Source organism: Rutilus rutilus (assembly GCF_951802725.1).
Source record: "Rutilus rutilus genome assembly, chromosome: 1".
Classification (NCBI taxonomy): domain Eukaryota; kingdom Metazoa; phylum Chordata; class Actinopteri; order Cypriniformes; family Leuciscidae; genus Rutilus; species Rutilus rutilus.
The window spans coordinates 41,136,453-41,151,610 of NC_140209.1; the positions used below are offsets into that span (position 1 = coordinate 41,136,453).

The following is a 15,158-nucleotide window of genomic DNA, read 5'->3' on the forward strand; positions in this document are numbered from 1 at the left end:
TTGTACCTGGACATTAAAGGGGGCTCAAACTTATTTTTTAGTTATGATATAGAGTTTCAGTCTACATTAAATTATCACTGGTGTTTTAGTATGCCAAACAATTAGTGATATATATATATATATATATATATATATATATATATATATTTAATAGCCTATATATTTAATATAGGCTATTAAATAGCAGTTCCAAAATAGTTTTTGTAAATACAAATAAGTTAGAGTAGACCACAGTCATTTAGAAATATAGTGCAAAAACACAGTGAAAATAAAGTGGCATTTTTGGGTTAAGGAAACAACAGTAACCATGGTAAATACACAATACTAACATGAGCTGTTAATGAACATGACCACTGATCCTGATGAATATGAAAATTGAATGAACATAAACCTGCATGTAAATAATTCTAAACATGAAGTAAGTTGCGGAATTTATTGCCACTTTTTGGTAATTTCATGACTTACAAATTGACATCAACTACGATGTTGTTGCATCATGCTTGTAGTTTCTTTTGCGCTTTATTTATAATAAAGTGACATAAAGCGCTCTGCCGCGCTGCGCGTGTAATTGAAGAGGACGCGCAACGAGACTGACGGGACAGGAAAGTAGCCTACGTTTTTTTTTAGGTGAGAGACTTTTTATTTCGTAACAAGTTACAAATAACGTTAGAATAATGATACAGATCTGTATTATGCTATTGTTTTTGATAGTGTTGTACATTTCTTACAGATAATCATGATCACTGCGTTTGTCTTACCGAATTTGGTATCTTCCTGTCAGCAATTACAGTTTGTCTAAGCTTCTTCTTTTTTATTAATGCCACGAAAAACATTTAAAAAAACAAAAAAATAATAATAATGAGAAATAAGTTCAAAACTTGTGTTTTGGAAAAGAAAATTAATATATCACTAGCCCTAACATTCAACTTCCCACTTTATTAACGTCCTAAAGTGTCACGATAAATGGGAAAAACGAGTCCAAAAAGACGTATAATAGGTGAATCTGGCAACACGGAGGCTGCACCCGCGCCCTTACTCACAACGCGCTCTCAAGCCCCGTTCACTGTTCCTTCTCTCAGCGACATGAATTGCAAACACACATATGACGCGGTTTAAACGGCTAATTAATCATTCAGAGAGCTTGAAATTTTATTTTTGAATATAAAAAAATGACCGAAGTCCGGACCTCGGTGACGTCATAGCTGGCTACGGCCATGCCTATATTAAACCTTTCACGCTTAATCCAAATGTAGGCCTATTGTTTTACTCGGTGCTTGCTTATATGTATTGAAATGTCTGAAACCTAAAATAAACATTATGAGGTTGAAAAAACTGCATAATTGTGTGCTGCATATAAATAATAATCATATCATATCAAAAGTGAGAAAGAAGAAGATCAAGTTCGGCCAAAGGCAGATTCGAACCCGGGTCCAACGCGTCAAAGATCTCAAATTCCAACGCCCTACAGTCTACGCCACTGACTCTAGATATGATGCATTAACGTGAGTCTTTTTGCTAGAAAGACAGACACTTAGCGCAAGTTGCGCAACTATACAATACGCTCCGTAAAAAAAAAAAAAAAAAAAAAAAAATTCTTTAGAATTTTTTTTTTTTTTTTTTTTTTCTTGGGCCCCAAGTGCGCATGGGCCCCTGGGCACGTGCCCATAATGCCCATTGGGTAATCCGGCCCTGACTCTGAGTCCAATTGAATCAGCATAACTATTCACATGCTGATACTGGCCAGGAACTCCAATTCCAAGAGCCATCCCAGAGCCATTAAAGACAAAAGGTGAAAGTAAATCAACCTAACGATTCAACGTCTGGGCTCCGAAAGGTGAGAATCAAGTGATCTGACTCATTTAAAACACAATAGAGAAAACAGGTCTGGCAGGAAAGGAGACTCTTGCTGGAGACTCAATAATCATCTGAAATCAGTCTACTAAACTTTATCAGTTTATATACTATTGCAGTGGAAAAACTCAATTAAACATTTAATAAAAATGTAATCCAACAGACCTAAGTCGGCACTCAAAAAACGTTTGTTAATTAAATGTAATCCTTTAACGAAATCTTTAAAAAAAAATGATATGGCTGAGGAGATTGTAAATCTGGCAAGTAGTGGAGAAAAATCTACTCTGACAATAAATGAAGAGGACAAACAATCAGAAAAAGAGCAAACAGTTATAGAAGATGATAAAGCCGAAGGTGAAAGAGAGGCAGCTGAAGGAAGCGGGTTGGAGGAAGAAAGCTATACTCAGATGTCCATTGTGAGTTCAAGATATGCTAATTCTGAAAATGATTCAGATAATGACCTTGGGAGCATAGATAGTCTTTCTGGTGTAGATGATGCTGAAAGATCAGAGTCTTTTGGCTCTCGATTGTATACAGTAAAACAAATTAATGACTTTCTAGAACTAGTACTAAGGAACTCGCAAACCACAAATTGAGACGTTTTCCCTGATTTGAAGCGCTTTTTGGTGTCGTGTAAAATGGCAGGGAACAAAGCAACCTTTGAAGAACTAAGCAGACAGAAGCGTTATCGCCTTAAGAAAATTATAACAAAGGTAAAAAAAAAAAAAACACGGTAAACCGTAAATGTAAAGAAGGTTTGAATATTCTTTTCTTTTTTAATGGAGAGAAAAGAATCCTTAGCCTGTGTTCAAATGCCTTTTGTCTCTTTATTAATAGTCAGCATCATGGCATCCTTAAACTTTGGATCTTTGAATGTTAATGAGTGTCGTGGTGCTGAAAAAAGGTGTGCTTTGTTTGATTTTTTTTAATTGAAAAAAATCTGGTATAGTTTTTCTGCAAGAAACACACACAGATTTGAAAAATTAGGTGCAATGGCAAAGAGAGTGGAAAGGCAAATCTTTCCTTAGCCATGGTTCAAATGTTAGTGCTGGTGTAGCAGTTCTTATTTCTTCAGATATACAAATACAAGATAGCAGAGCTGAAGAAATAATACCTGGCAGAATGCAAATTATAGAATTTAAGTTATATTAGTTATTTGTTTCTCTTATTAACATTTACGCTAGCTCCTAATTATGGTGTAGAAAGAGTTTTTTTTTTTTTTTTTTTTTTTTTAAAATGTTATTTCAAAAATACCAAATAATAGAATAATAATTTTAGCTGGTGATTTTAATTGTACTCTTGATTACACTATGGATCGGAATCATGTTGAACCTCACAATTTGTCTGAAACTCTCAAAACCGTTGTTCAGTTTCACAATCTTGTAGACGTTTGGAGAGAAGCCTTCCCTAGAGATAAACATGGTTGAAAATTTATTCTAACACAGTCTCTGGTGCAAGACTTGATAGATTTTACGTTCAAATGAATAATAGAGGAAGGTTTCTTAATAGTAAAATTTTGCCAACATTTTCTGATCATCATTATATTGCGGTAGCTATGAGCATAACACAGAGCACTTCCCACCATAATATCTGGCGTTTTAACAATATATTATTGCAAGATAAGTCTTTTGTAAAAAAAAGTTTACTCTGTTTTGGAGAGAGTGGAGAGAGAGAAAGTTAAAGTATAAAACTTTAGGCCAGTGATGGGATATTGGAAAAGTACAGATCCAGCTCTTTTGTCAGCAATATACAAGAAGTCGTATGATGGAACTGAAAGAAAAGGTCCAGTTCTTGGAAGAGCAAATTCTCAAGCTAAGCAGCTCCATCACTGATGGTGAAGAGACAGAAACTGCAAAAATGCTTAAAGAGTACAATTTGATTTTAAAGAATTTGTATGAAGAAAGAAGTCGTTGTGCATCCATACGATGAAAATATCTTCATTTAAACAGCATGGATTCTTTTACGACTTTTTTTCATTGGAGAGGAATATTAGAGAGAAGAAAAATATAAATTATCTTAAATTGCCAAATGGAAAAGAGATAATGGAAAAGAAGAAAATAATTTCACAAACTTTATTTTTTTATGAAGATTTATATACAGCACAACCTTGTGACCTTGAAACAACTAATCAGCTTTTAGATGGACTTCCACACCTTAAAAAAAGAAGATAAAGCTGAGTTAGACAAAGCCTTTTCATTTCACGAGTTACCTGAGGCTGTTCAGCAGCAATCCTCAGGAAAATCACCAGGGTTGGATGGTTTTACTTCGGATTTCTACAAAGCCTTCTGGTCCCTCATCGGACAGGATCTGTATGATGTGTTTTGTGAAAGTTTTGAATCAAAAATTTTACCCCTGAGTTGCAGAAGAGCTGTAATCACTCTTTTACCCAAGAAAGGAGATCTTGACCTATTAAAGAACTGGCGACTAGTTTCTCTTTTGGGAACTGACTATAAAATATTATCTAAAGCTCTGACAAATCGTCTCAAGGAATTTTTAGCATCCATTATTCACGAAGATCAGTCCTATTGTGTACCAAAGCGGTCTATATTTGACAATCTTCTTCTTGTGCGGGACATGTTGTATTAAACCAAACTGTATAAGTTTGATCTTAGTCTTGTTTGCTTGGACCAGGAAAAAGCCTTCGATAAAGTTGACCATGAATATCTGTTCAGGCTTTGGCTTTGGAAAACAGTTTACTTCATGGATAAGACTTCTGTATAAAGATGTTTATACTATGCTGAAAATTAATGGAATTCTGACAAGACCTTTTTTTCTGGCCTCTTGTACACAATTTCCATTGAACCAATGTTGAGGATGTTGAGAGAGAAGCTGCAAGGATTGTCGGTTCCATCATCTTGCCTCTCAAATACTCCATCAGTGAAATGAACAGCTTATGCCGACGACATCACAGTGATCATTAGATCTGAAGATGATGTTAAACATCTAATCTCATGCCTCAACATTTATGAGAGTGCTTCTTCGGCACGTGTCAATTGGGAAAAAACAGACACTTTATTATTAGGTCATTGGTCGAATCAGAATCTACCACAACTTCCACATCAGTGCCTTTGGAATAAAGAAGGTGTAAAGATATGGACTGTTCTTTGGGACTGAACAGTTTATGAAAAAGAATTGGGAAGGACTTCTAGAAAAAATGACAGGCAAGCTCCAGAGATGGAAATGGATTCAAGCCCAGCTTTCTTACAGAGGCAGTGTGTTAGTAGTGAACAATCTAGCCGCCTCGATGCTGTGGCATCATCTAACAGTGTTAGACTCTCCGAAAGAGCTTTTATCGCAACTTCAAAAAGCCTTTGTTGACTTATTTTGGGGGGGCCATTATTGGCTTCTTCCAGGGGTTCTTTGTCTTCCTGTTATTGAGGGCGGTCAAGGACTACTTCATCTAGCCTCTAAGGTGAAAGCCATGAGGTTACAAACTGCCCAAAAACTGCTTTATTCTTCGGACTCTGTACCGTGGATCAGTTTTGGTCTTGCCTTTCTATGGGGAAAAAACAAGATGGGTTTTGATAAGCAAATGTTTCTGATCTCAGAAAATGTTGTAAAGGACATGTTTAAGATCAAGTTTTATGGATCTGTGTTTGAAGCTGGAGTTATTTTAAGCCGGAGCGAAAAGAGCATTTCGGCTTTAATGAACCACTTTTTCACAATCCCTGGTTTTCCCATACTTTATTATGTCTAGCGTTGATATTTCTAGCTTTGTTTTAGCTGGTGTAACTAAAGTTGGAGATTTGATTGATTTGACAAATAGAGAGTTGGTTTCAGTACATCATTTTACTACAAATATTGGAGGTAGATCAGAGAGAATTGTTGGAAATATATACCAATTCCCCCTTTGTGGGAATATATAACAAATTTGATGTAAAAAAAATAGTGTGTAAACAAAAGTTTAATTTGTATAGAAGGTGAAGATCTCTTTTTTAAATGGCAATGTTTTGCTAAAAAAAAAGAAGTTTTTTAGATGTTACAAAGTTTTTTTAATGGTGGAATAAATCGCTTTAAAAAGTCAAAAGTCTCTCTCTCTCTCTCTCTCTCTCTCTCTCTCTCTCTCTCTCTCTCTCTGGTAACATTTTTCAAATATGCTGGGTACAATTAATAATATAAGTTATCATCATCAAGGGGGGGAATCACATTATGAAATAAATGTTTTTCTCCAAAACACGTTGGCCACAATTATTGGCACCCCTAGAATTTTTTACGAGTAAAATATCTCTGAAGTATATTCCCATTAATACTTACATTTTTTTTAGCACACCAGGGTGTGACTAAGAACATGAAATTATCTAGCTATGATTTATTGTTTCACAGGAGTTTAAATATGAGGAAACACAAAGGCCAAATTCCCTTAATCATTCATCATAAAAAATATAAACCTGACAGCCTAATCTAATGGGCCGTGGTTGGATCTTCCATCAGGACAACGGTCCAAAACAAACATCAAAATCAACACAAAAATGGGTAACTGAGCACAACATGAAGCTTCTGCCATGACCGTCCCAGTCCCCTAAACTGAACCCTATAGAAAATGAGTGGGGTGAACTGAACAGAGGAAGCACCAACATGAACTTGTGAATCTGAAGGATCCGGAGAGATTCTGTATGGAGGAATGGTCTCTGATCTCTTGTCAGTTATTCACCAAACTCATCAGGCATTATAGAAGAAAACTCAGATCTGTTATATTGGGAAACGGAGGTTCCCAAAAGTATTTAATAACAGGGAGCCAATAATTATGACCAGCGTCTTTTGGAGAAAAGCATTTATTTTATAATGTGATTAACCCCCCACTTTCAATTCTTTTACTTCAATGAAAGGTTAGGTTTTTGTGAATTTATTTATTTTATTATTATTTTTTTTTTTTTTTTTTTTTTTTTTTTTGAATGAAAGATCAAAACAGATTTTTTTTACAGCCATTTTTGATCATATTTACCAGGGGTGCCATTAATTCTGACCACAACTGTATTATTATGATTTTTCGTTCAAAATATGTTTTATTCTATTTAATTAGGCCTATTAGTAAATACAAGCACACATCTGTACTGAGGGCAGAAGCAGGAAGAGTTTGGTTCAGATTATTATCCTATAAAAAATGCTTTCTAATTTCAGGGTCATCATGTTTTGAATATAAAGGCTAATGCAACATAAGTGCTGCAAATATTTCTGACCTATATCAGCTGTGAACAATAGGCGAGATAAGTTTTCACTGGATCCATTTATTCTGACCAAAGTTCTTTTGATCACATGAACATCGCTGCTTCGTGTGGGTTTTTTGGTCAGTAACTCAAACGCATCAGTCACTGTGTCAGTTACTTCGACTACTGGGGGAAAGGGACCAAAATCACCGTTTCCTCAGGTAAGTTATAGCCGTTATTTTCTGTTATTTACTTTTTTTGTTTGTTTGTTTGTTTGTTTGTTTTAACTTATTTTGAAAGATCAGGTCTTTCTTGTCACAAAACTAACATGCAGACGTATTTACAATGTTTACCTTGGTTAACGCGTAGCTAAAACTCTCCGATTAAAGAAAGTGCGAACTAACGTATCAAACTAAATCGTTTTGAGAACGTCGGCCTAGAAAAAAATATTGCCTATGAAAATGTATTATTGTGGTTATGGTATGGCTCTTATCGTGAACCTTCCCGCTGTGACGGTGCCTTTGACTACTGGGGAAAGGGAACAGCGGTGACTGTAACATCAGGTAAGAAGTCAAATTAATGAAATAGCTTACGAACCAAACAACAAAATATGAATCGTTATGCATAGCTATGAAACATATTTCTAGAGCCGATTATTAACTTATTAACAACACTTTTTAGTCAGAGAAAAAAATATCATGGATAATTTGACAATAAATTACGAAAGAAATCAGGTTTTAAGGTTGGCTAATATGGAAAAGATCGTTTGTGTTTTTGTGCACTGAAGAAATTAAAAGTATCACTGTGACGCTGCCTTTGACTACTGGGGGAAAGGCACGTCTGTCACAGTGACATCTGGTAAGAAAGAATCCTCTCAATAATCTTGGCACGTTTTAAATATTTGGCTAAATGTAAATGTCCGTTTCTAGTCCGTTTTGGCTAAGGCTAAATAAAAGTCTAAATAGTTCAGTCTGTGGGTTATATAATAATAAATGAAAGTAAACATATCATATAGCTGCTATTTTTGTACAATATCCCCTGGTAAAATGTCAGTGTGACTATGCTTTTGACTACTGGGGGAAAGGAACAATGGTCACTGTCTCGTCAGGTAAGAAAAATATCCACCTACCAAATCAAAATCTAATTTAAGTAGCCTGCGATAAATGTGTGCGCAGTTATTTTGTCAAAAAAAAAAAGAAGGTTTTTTTTACATTAAAGCAACATTTCAATGTCGAGATTTTCTTGTTATGCGATTAGACAATTAAAGTCAGGACATAGTCTAAAGTAATTTGCTGAAACGCAAATATTCAGATTATGAATAATTAAATTAGAAATAATTGTATTTGTGCATTCAAATAAAACAAGGAATTGGCTACAGGTCGTTCAACAGACTCTGAGCGTTGTATTTTTATACTGCACTGTAACATTAAAAATATATTGTGTAACTGGGCTTTCGACTACTGGGGAAGCGGCACCAAAGTCACCATAACAAACAGTAAGATTTTATGATTAATTGCAATGACATTTGTTTCGTAAAAAAGACAAAATTTCACGTGTGTCCTATTATTTATTTATTTTTATTATATCTTTAACAGAGTTTTCTATTGCAAACTGTCTTAATTTAGCTGTTGTCCATTTCATTAGATTTAAAAGACTAGGCTAATTTTGTAATATTGTTCATGTTAAAAATGAACAAAAATACAACAGTAAAGGCCTAGTTATTCTTAAACGACTCCTTTCGTTGCACATTATTATGCCTTAAACTGCTCAATATATAAGATAAATAAATATAAGACTAAAAATCCTAACTAAATTGTAACGTCTCGTTTTAACTTTATGCACTGATATCCACTAATATAATGTGTTATATTTTAAGTTGTTGATTGAATCCCGATATTATTAAATAATATTAATATAATAATAATAATAATAATAATAATAATAATAATAATAATAATAATAATAATAATAATGAACTGGCGTAGCTTACTGATTTAGAAAGGTAGCCTTTATCTGTCAATGCATGAAGAGGACAATTGGAGATTTAAAAGAATGTTTTTTGTTTTACAGCCGCTATTCAAGAAATTATTTCTAGCACAATGAAAATAAAATAATAAAATAAAAAACCCGGAACTTTTAGAAGTGCGAGGGGTGTTTGTTTGCAGTATTTTGGGGGCTATATTTTTTAATGATACATTTTTAGTTTTTTTCATATGATTTTATAGTTCAAAGTTACAAACTGCTATACAATGCTTTTATTTAAAATTAATAACCAAAATATTTTTTTTTATTAAATTTGTTTTTTAATTTACACTTCATAAGTTAAGAACTGTTTAATTTGAAACAAAATGAAAAGTCATTATGCAGTCATTATCCAGTAGCCTAATAAATTATTATTCGTTTAGATAATCCTTTATTTATTAGCCTATGGGCCTATGTCTGATAATAAATATGACTGTATGCTATATGACATACAGCATCTACACTGTTAAAAATAAAGGTTCTTAAATTACATTGATGGTTCCATGAATAACCTTTAACGTCCATGGATCCTTTCCATTGCACAAAAGGTTCTTTAGATTGGCTATTAAAATGTTCTTCACACTAAGAAAAAAATATATATATTTTAAGAACTGTTCACTAAGGTTCTTTGAGGAACCCAAAATAGTTATTCAAGGGTATCGCTGTGAAAACTCCCTTTTGGAACCTTTAATTTAAGAGTGTAAGAAAAAAAAATGTTTCCGCTAATTTTCCGAAATTCCGAAATTTTATGTTTTACTCGACCGACTAAGACCGACCAACAGTTAACCAAGGCTTAGCCTAACCAGTCTTACTTTTTTATTCAAATTAGACCAATTTACTTGTTAAAGTAACTTACTTAAAAAAGGTATGACCAGTCTTAAAGAAGAAGAAAATATGACTCACTTGCAAGGTAGTCAAAATATTATTTTTTTTCATTCATTCATTGGTTCATTCGTTCTTTTGACATGGCCTAATAGTGTTGCATATTTAGCCTATGTTACATTATGTTGTAGTTTATTGTCTGAGAAAGATGTAATGTCTCTACAGCTCAACCATCTGCGCCGAAGTCAATCTTCACCCTGTCTCAGTGTTCTGCTGATTCTGCTGGGTTCCTCACCGTCGGCTGCTTGGCCAGAGGTTTCTCACCTGCGGACTCACTCACTTTCAAATGGAAGGATACCACTAAAGACCTGAATACTTTCGTGCAGTATCCAGCGTTCGGGAGTGACGGAGACTACACCAAAATCAGCCATATGCGTGTGAAGAAAAGCGACTGGGATCCTGAAAACCCTTACACATGTGAAGCTTCAAATTCCCAAGGCACTAAAACAGCTGAAGTAGCTCCACCAGGTAAGTCACATCTCTGAAATGTCTAACATTTTACACATCACATTTTAGCTACTTCATGTGTCTTTTTGTTATTGCTGTTGGGTTCAGTGTTTTGTATATTGCTGGATATTGTTTCTTCGTGGAGGCTCATTTTGAATAGACATTTCTTATAGTTTTGTCAAATCATTGATTGATTTTTTTTTTTTTATACCAATGAACCTGCTTTTATATTTGTGTGCATGTCAAGCAGTTGTCCTTTATCAAAGTCTAATGACAGTAAATGTTTTACACTAGTTGAGAACAGCAAGGCGAAAAAAAAAAAGAAAAAAAAAAGATTAGAACAGAAAAGTACATAATATGCTTAGTCCTTTAGAAATACTTTTTCTCTGACCTCATGCCAGGGAATACAATGGCATATGAGATTTCTTCTTGTTTTATAAACAAAAGATAAAGGAAAAAAAAAAGGAAAAAAAAGTTTACAACATGTTAAACAACATTTAACATTGATGTTCAAACTCAAGAGCATCTGTGTGCTTTGCCTAATAAAGCATGTTGCACTATTTTCTTGCTTTTCATGTCCTCTCTGCTTTCTCCTGTATGTTGCCAGCTGCAATGCCAGATCAGCCTGCAACTGTCTTCTTAACAGTACCTACAATAAAGGAGTTAGAGAATGGGACAGCAACCTTCTCGTGTTTAGCCCGGCAGTTTTCGCCTAAAACATACTCGTTTAAGTGGTTTCTGGATGATACGGAGACAAATGCGATAGACACCCATGACACAAGTGAGAAGAATGCCTCAGTAACCTTGTATAGTGCCACAAGCATTTTTCAAATCAGTGTCTACAAATGGACGAACACAGACGTCAAAGTTAAGTGCGAGTTCGACCACAAGATGGGAAAGCAAGTCAGAGAGGCCCAATATACAGGTATGTTTTCTCTTGAGGACTGTGAATGTTTCTTTATTCATAAGATGTTTACTTCTCTCTAAATCTGTTGCATATCTGATTTTTGTACATAGCTTCTATGTAAGACTGCAGTGATATTGCTGTTGATATAGTCCAAGTTACATCCCAGAAATGTCTAACATTTTACATTTGACAATGTAGCTAATTCATGTATCCCTCTCTATTGTATTGCTGTTGGGTCAAGATTATGATGATTTTCTTTGAGGAGGCTCATGTTTGAAGAGACATTTTAGAACAATCTTTTAGTTTTGTCAAATCATTGGTTGAATTATTTAATGCCAATGAACCTGCTTGCTGTTGTGATGAACTAACTTCTATTTCAAATTCACACAAAGATACATTATTTTAAACTGATACCAATTCACAGATATAGACAAATCCCAAGGAACACATGAAGTCATTATTTTCTTTCTTACTCCCTTGTAGATAAACTCACACTGACGCTGAAGCCACCAATTGAGAGAGAACTTTTTGTCAATAATAAAGTTGTCTTGGAAGCTGTTGTTTCTGGAGATGTAAAGACAGTGCAAAAAGCTTCAGTGTCATGTGAAGTGAACAATGTAAATGTCAGAATGGAGCCTGGAAATGTCATTTCTAACGACAAAAAAACCCACAGATTTGAAGTTGATTACGATGAATGGTTTAAGGGTGAAATTGTCACCTGCACCATCCGTGACAGAGAAATCAAGCAGATGATCCATTTGAATAAAGGAGGTAAGTCAATTTAAAGCTTTCAAATACCTGACTTTGTGGCTCTATGTGCATTTGTAGATGTTGAAAGGTTGGAAATAAGTTTACTGCCTGCAAACCTGTTTGAAATGCTTTCGCTGTCAAAATGCTTTGACTGTCTTGAAGCTCTATTGTTATTCATTTTTGTTTGATTCTTCTGTTTGTTTAATAAACCTTTATAACTTCTATTCAGATGAAAAGGAACCCAGTGTTACCATTTACAGACCTGATCTTGACAAAGACAGTGTCTCTCTGGTGTGTGAGGTCACAAGCCCTAAACTTGGTGATGTCTATATCATGTGGAGAGTGGGCGAACAGCCTTACATAGAGGCCATAACCAGCGTTCCTATTCATCAAAAGTCTGTTCTCAGCATCTTAACAGTGTCAAAGACAGAGTATGAAGATCCCAAAACCACCATCACCTGCGCAGTCAAACACGCCAACATGAAGAATACAAGGGTTCCATTACAAGTGACAGCAAGCAAAAGTAAATGTCCAGAATGTCCAGTTTGTCCAGATTATTAACTTTTATCTGTTCGTTTGTTCATTTTCCAGTGCTTATGCTCCCTGTTGCTCACTTGTCAGATTATCTGTCTTTAATGTTTTTGTTCATTGGTCATTGTTCTGCTTTTTTTACTTTACTGCATGGGTCAAACTTCAAAGCCAAATTCATGCTCAAAACTATGCTTAATTTGTTATTGTATGAAAATAAATATGAACAGAAACATAGTTATCATAATATCATATTGTGAAAAAAAAAAAAAAAGTTTTCAAGAGCAAAAATGTATTCTGACCCGTGTGAGTGTAATGTGTTTGTTAAAATTGCGCATTTATGTTTTGTCCTGTGCTTACTGTACCACTGTGTTCATGTCCTCTGATATAACAGTTTCATGTTGTATGTTTCAAATCAAAAATATTTCATTTTGGTTTGACATTTATGTTGTTTTACAATTTTAAGCAATAAATCTTTGTGTTTGCAACTTTGCATGATTTAGTCCAGCTCTTATGGTTCTTATAATCAGAAACTTTGCATGCTTTACATTCTGGTCCTGTTTTATCAGTATTTAGATAAATTAGAATATTATTGTGACTCTGCACACAGTAAAGCCTCTTATGGTGACCACCAAAGTCACCAGTAAATATTGACATTTACAATCAATAAGGCATACAGATGATTTGTTGTAAGGATGTAGCAATATTTTATGTGTACTTGTATTATTTCAGTATTAGTTAATGTCTGAGATTAAGTTACTTGGGGAAAAAATAGCAATATGCTTGAGCATATTTTTATAAAGTTTATGGTAAAATGCAGAAAAAAAATGAGTAAGAGACAGAACAATGTTATATGTTTGTCTCTTCTGTGTACATTTAGCTGTTTGTGCAAATGAATGTGTGTGAGTACACGTATGCAGTACATGTGGCCGCCATGCTCTTAATTATACACTAACTAGAAGCCTAGTAAGACACATTGTACTTTAAATTCAGGATGTGTGATTTATGTTTGCATATACGTACTGGACAATGTGCTTATCCTGTTCATATGCCCCATGTACATGTGTTTTCTTTTCCAGGTGAGCCACCTGAGCCAGAGAAGGGCTTTGCTCTGAACTGTAATGAAGATGTTCTGGAGGAGGATGAGTTCAGAAGTCTCTGGTCCACTGCCACTTCATTCATCTTCCTATTCCTCTTTTCTCTGACATACAGCGCTGTACTTAGTCTCTTCAAGGTAACCCAAACATTACTAAATTGACTACAGAGCTTTTTAAATATGATAAATAAGATACTGTTACAATTATATACATAACGGCTTCACTTTGGATTGCATTATGTAACTAAAATGTTTTTTTTTTATTATTGATCTTATTGACTTTTCCAGATGAAGCACTGATGATTTTTTTCCGAAGACTCCAACGTTTCTTATTCTGATGTTGAATCTACATAATTTGCCTCTATTCACACATTTTTGAAGATATTGACAAATATGCACTCAGTCTTCACACACTCATCAATAAAGTCTTATTTTGTCTATTCTTTCAGGTTATCTAGATTATTTTCCTTCAAATATTTTATTTGGCAAGTGACATTATCTTGCTGTTTCAGTAGATGTTACAGGGATAAGTCCTTCAGAACATAAAATGTGTGAGCATTGTATAGATACATACACGGTAAAATGGGGAAATGCTAAATTTATTTAATTATGTAATTACAATAAAGGGCAAGTCACACACATAAATTTTGAAGTAGAAAGACTGAAATTGTATCTTCTTGAAAATCATACTCCTGTAAAAAATTTTTTAATCTTAATCAAGTTAATCAAGTTTAAATCATAAATCAATTTAATCATTTAATTTAATTATTTAATCTGTCAAAAAAATAATTTGTATGACTTTAGCATGAGGGCAAACATATATGTGGGTCATTGACAAATATGGTTACAAAAACTTTTTTTTGTTGGTTTTTTTTTTAAATCTTTTCAAAAACTGATGCAATGCAAATGTTTGAGTCATGAACAATGTGTTTAAACAAGCTTCAGTTTTTAAAAAACATTTCAACATGTTTATTTTTTTCTCTCTCTTTTTTATGTCAGGGTACAACCAAATATAGTTGTACCACCTGACATGGAAAGTGTACCAACCTACCCATACTTGAAATCAGCAGTTTTTACCAGTATTTGAGAGAGATCTACAAATCTTTTCACTCTTCCACAAGGATCCATGTGTGCATTTAAGCCCTCGTGTTTGCCATGTGTCTTTGTCAAGTATTGTTTCGTGTAACCACTGGTGGTAAGCACCATGTCTATTTTCCTGTTTTTGTTTTGAGTTTCATGCCATGCCTTTGTTTTATGTTTGATCTTGTTTTTGGATATTAATAAAACTGCACTGAGTTCTACAACTTGCTTTCAGTGGACTCCCTATAACAGTTCATTTGTTCAGACAGTTGCACTTGACACATTAGGGGTTTAAGATAGCAAAACAAAATAATATGTATTATTTAAATGTACTAAGAATCAATTCAAACTAAATGGGTTTTATAGAATAAAGTGATATATGCCATGCATTTATCAAATTATTTCAAAAGGAAATAATGCACTTGGACACAAAAATATGCACATCATGTCA

The 15,158-nt window shown here is 34.2% G+C and overlaps 1 protein-coding gene and 1 gene segment (V, D, J or C); both read left to right on the forward strand.

The window, feature by feature from the left end:
* LOC311299655 (uncharacterized protein) overlaps nt 1-15,158 on the forward strand; it is a 424,501-nt gene that overhangs the window by 298,970 nt on the left and 110,373 nt on the right. The window lies entirely within an intron of this gene.
* Nucleotides 7,503-14,069, forward strand: LOC311299844 (Ig mu chain C region membrane-bound form-like). The segment is given in 7 exons: nt 7,503-7,558; nt 10,065-10,367; nt 10,954-11,271; nt 11,737-12,024; nt 12,233-12,526; nt 13,611-13,765; nt 13,916-14,069.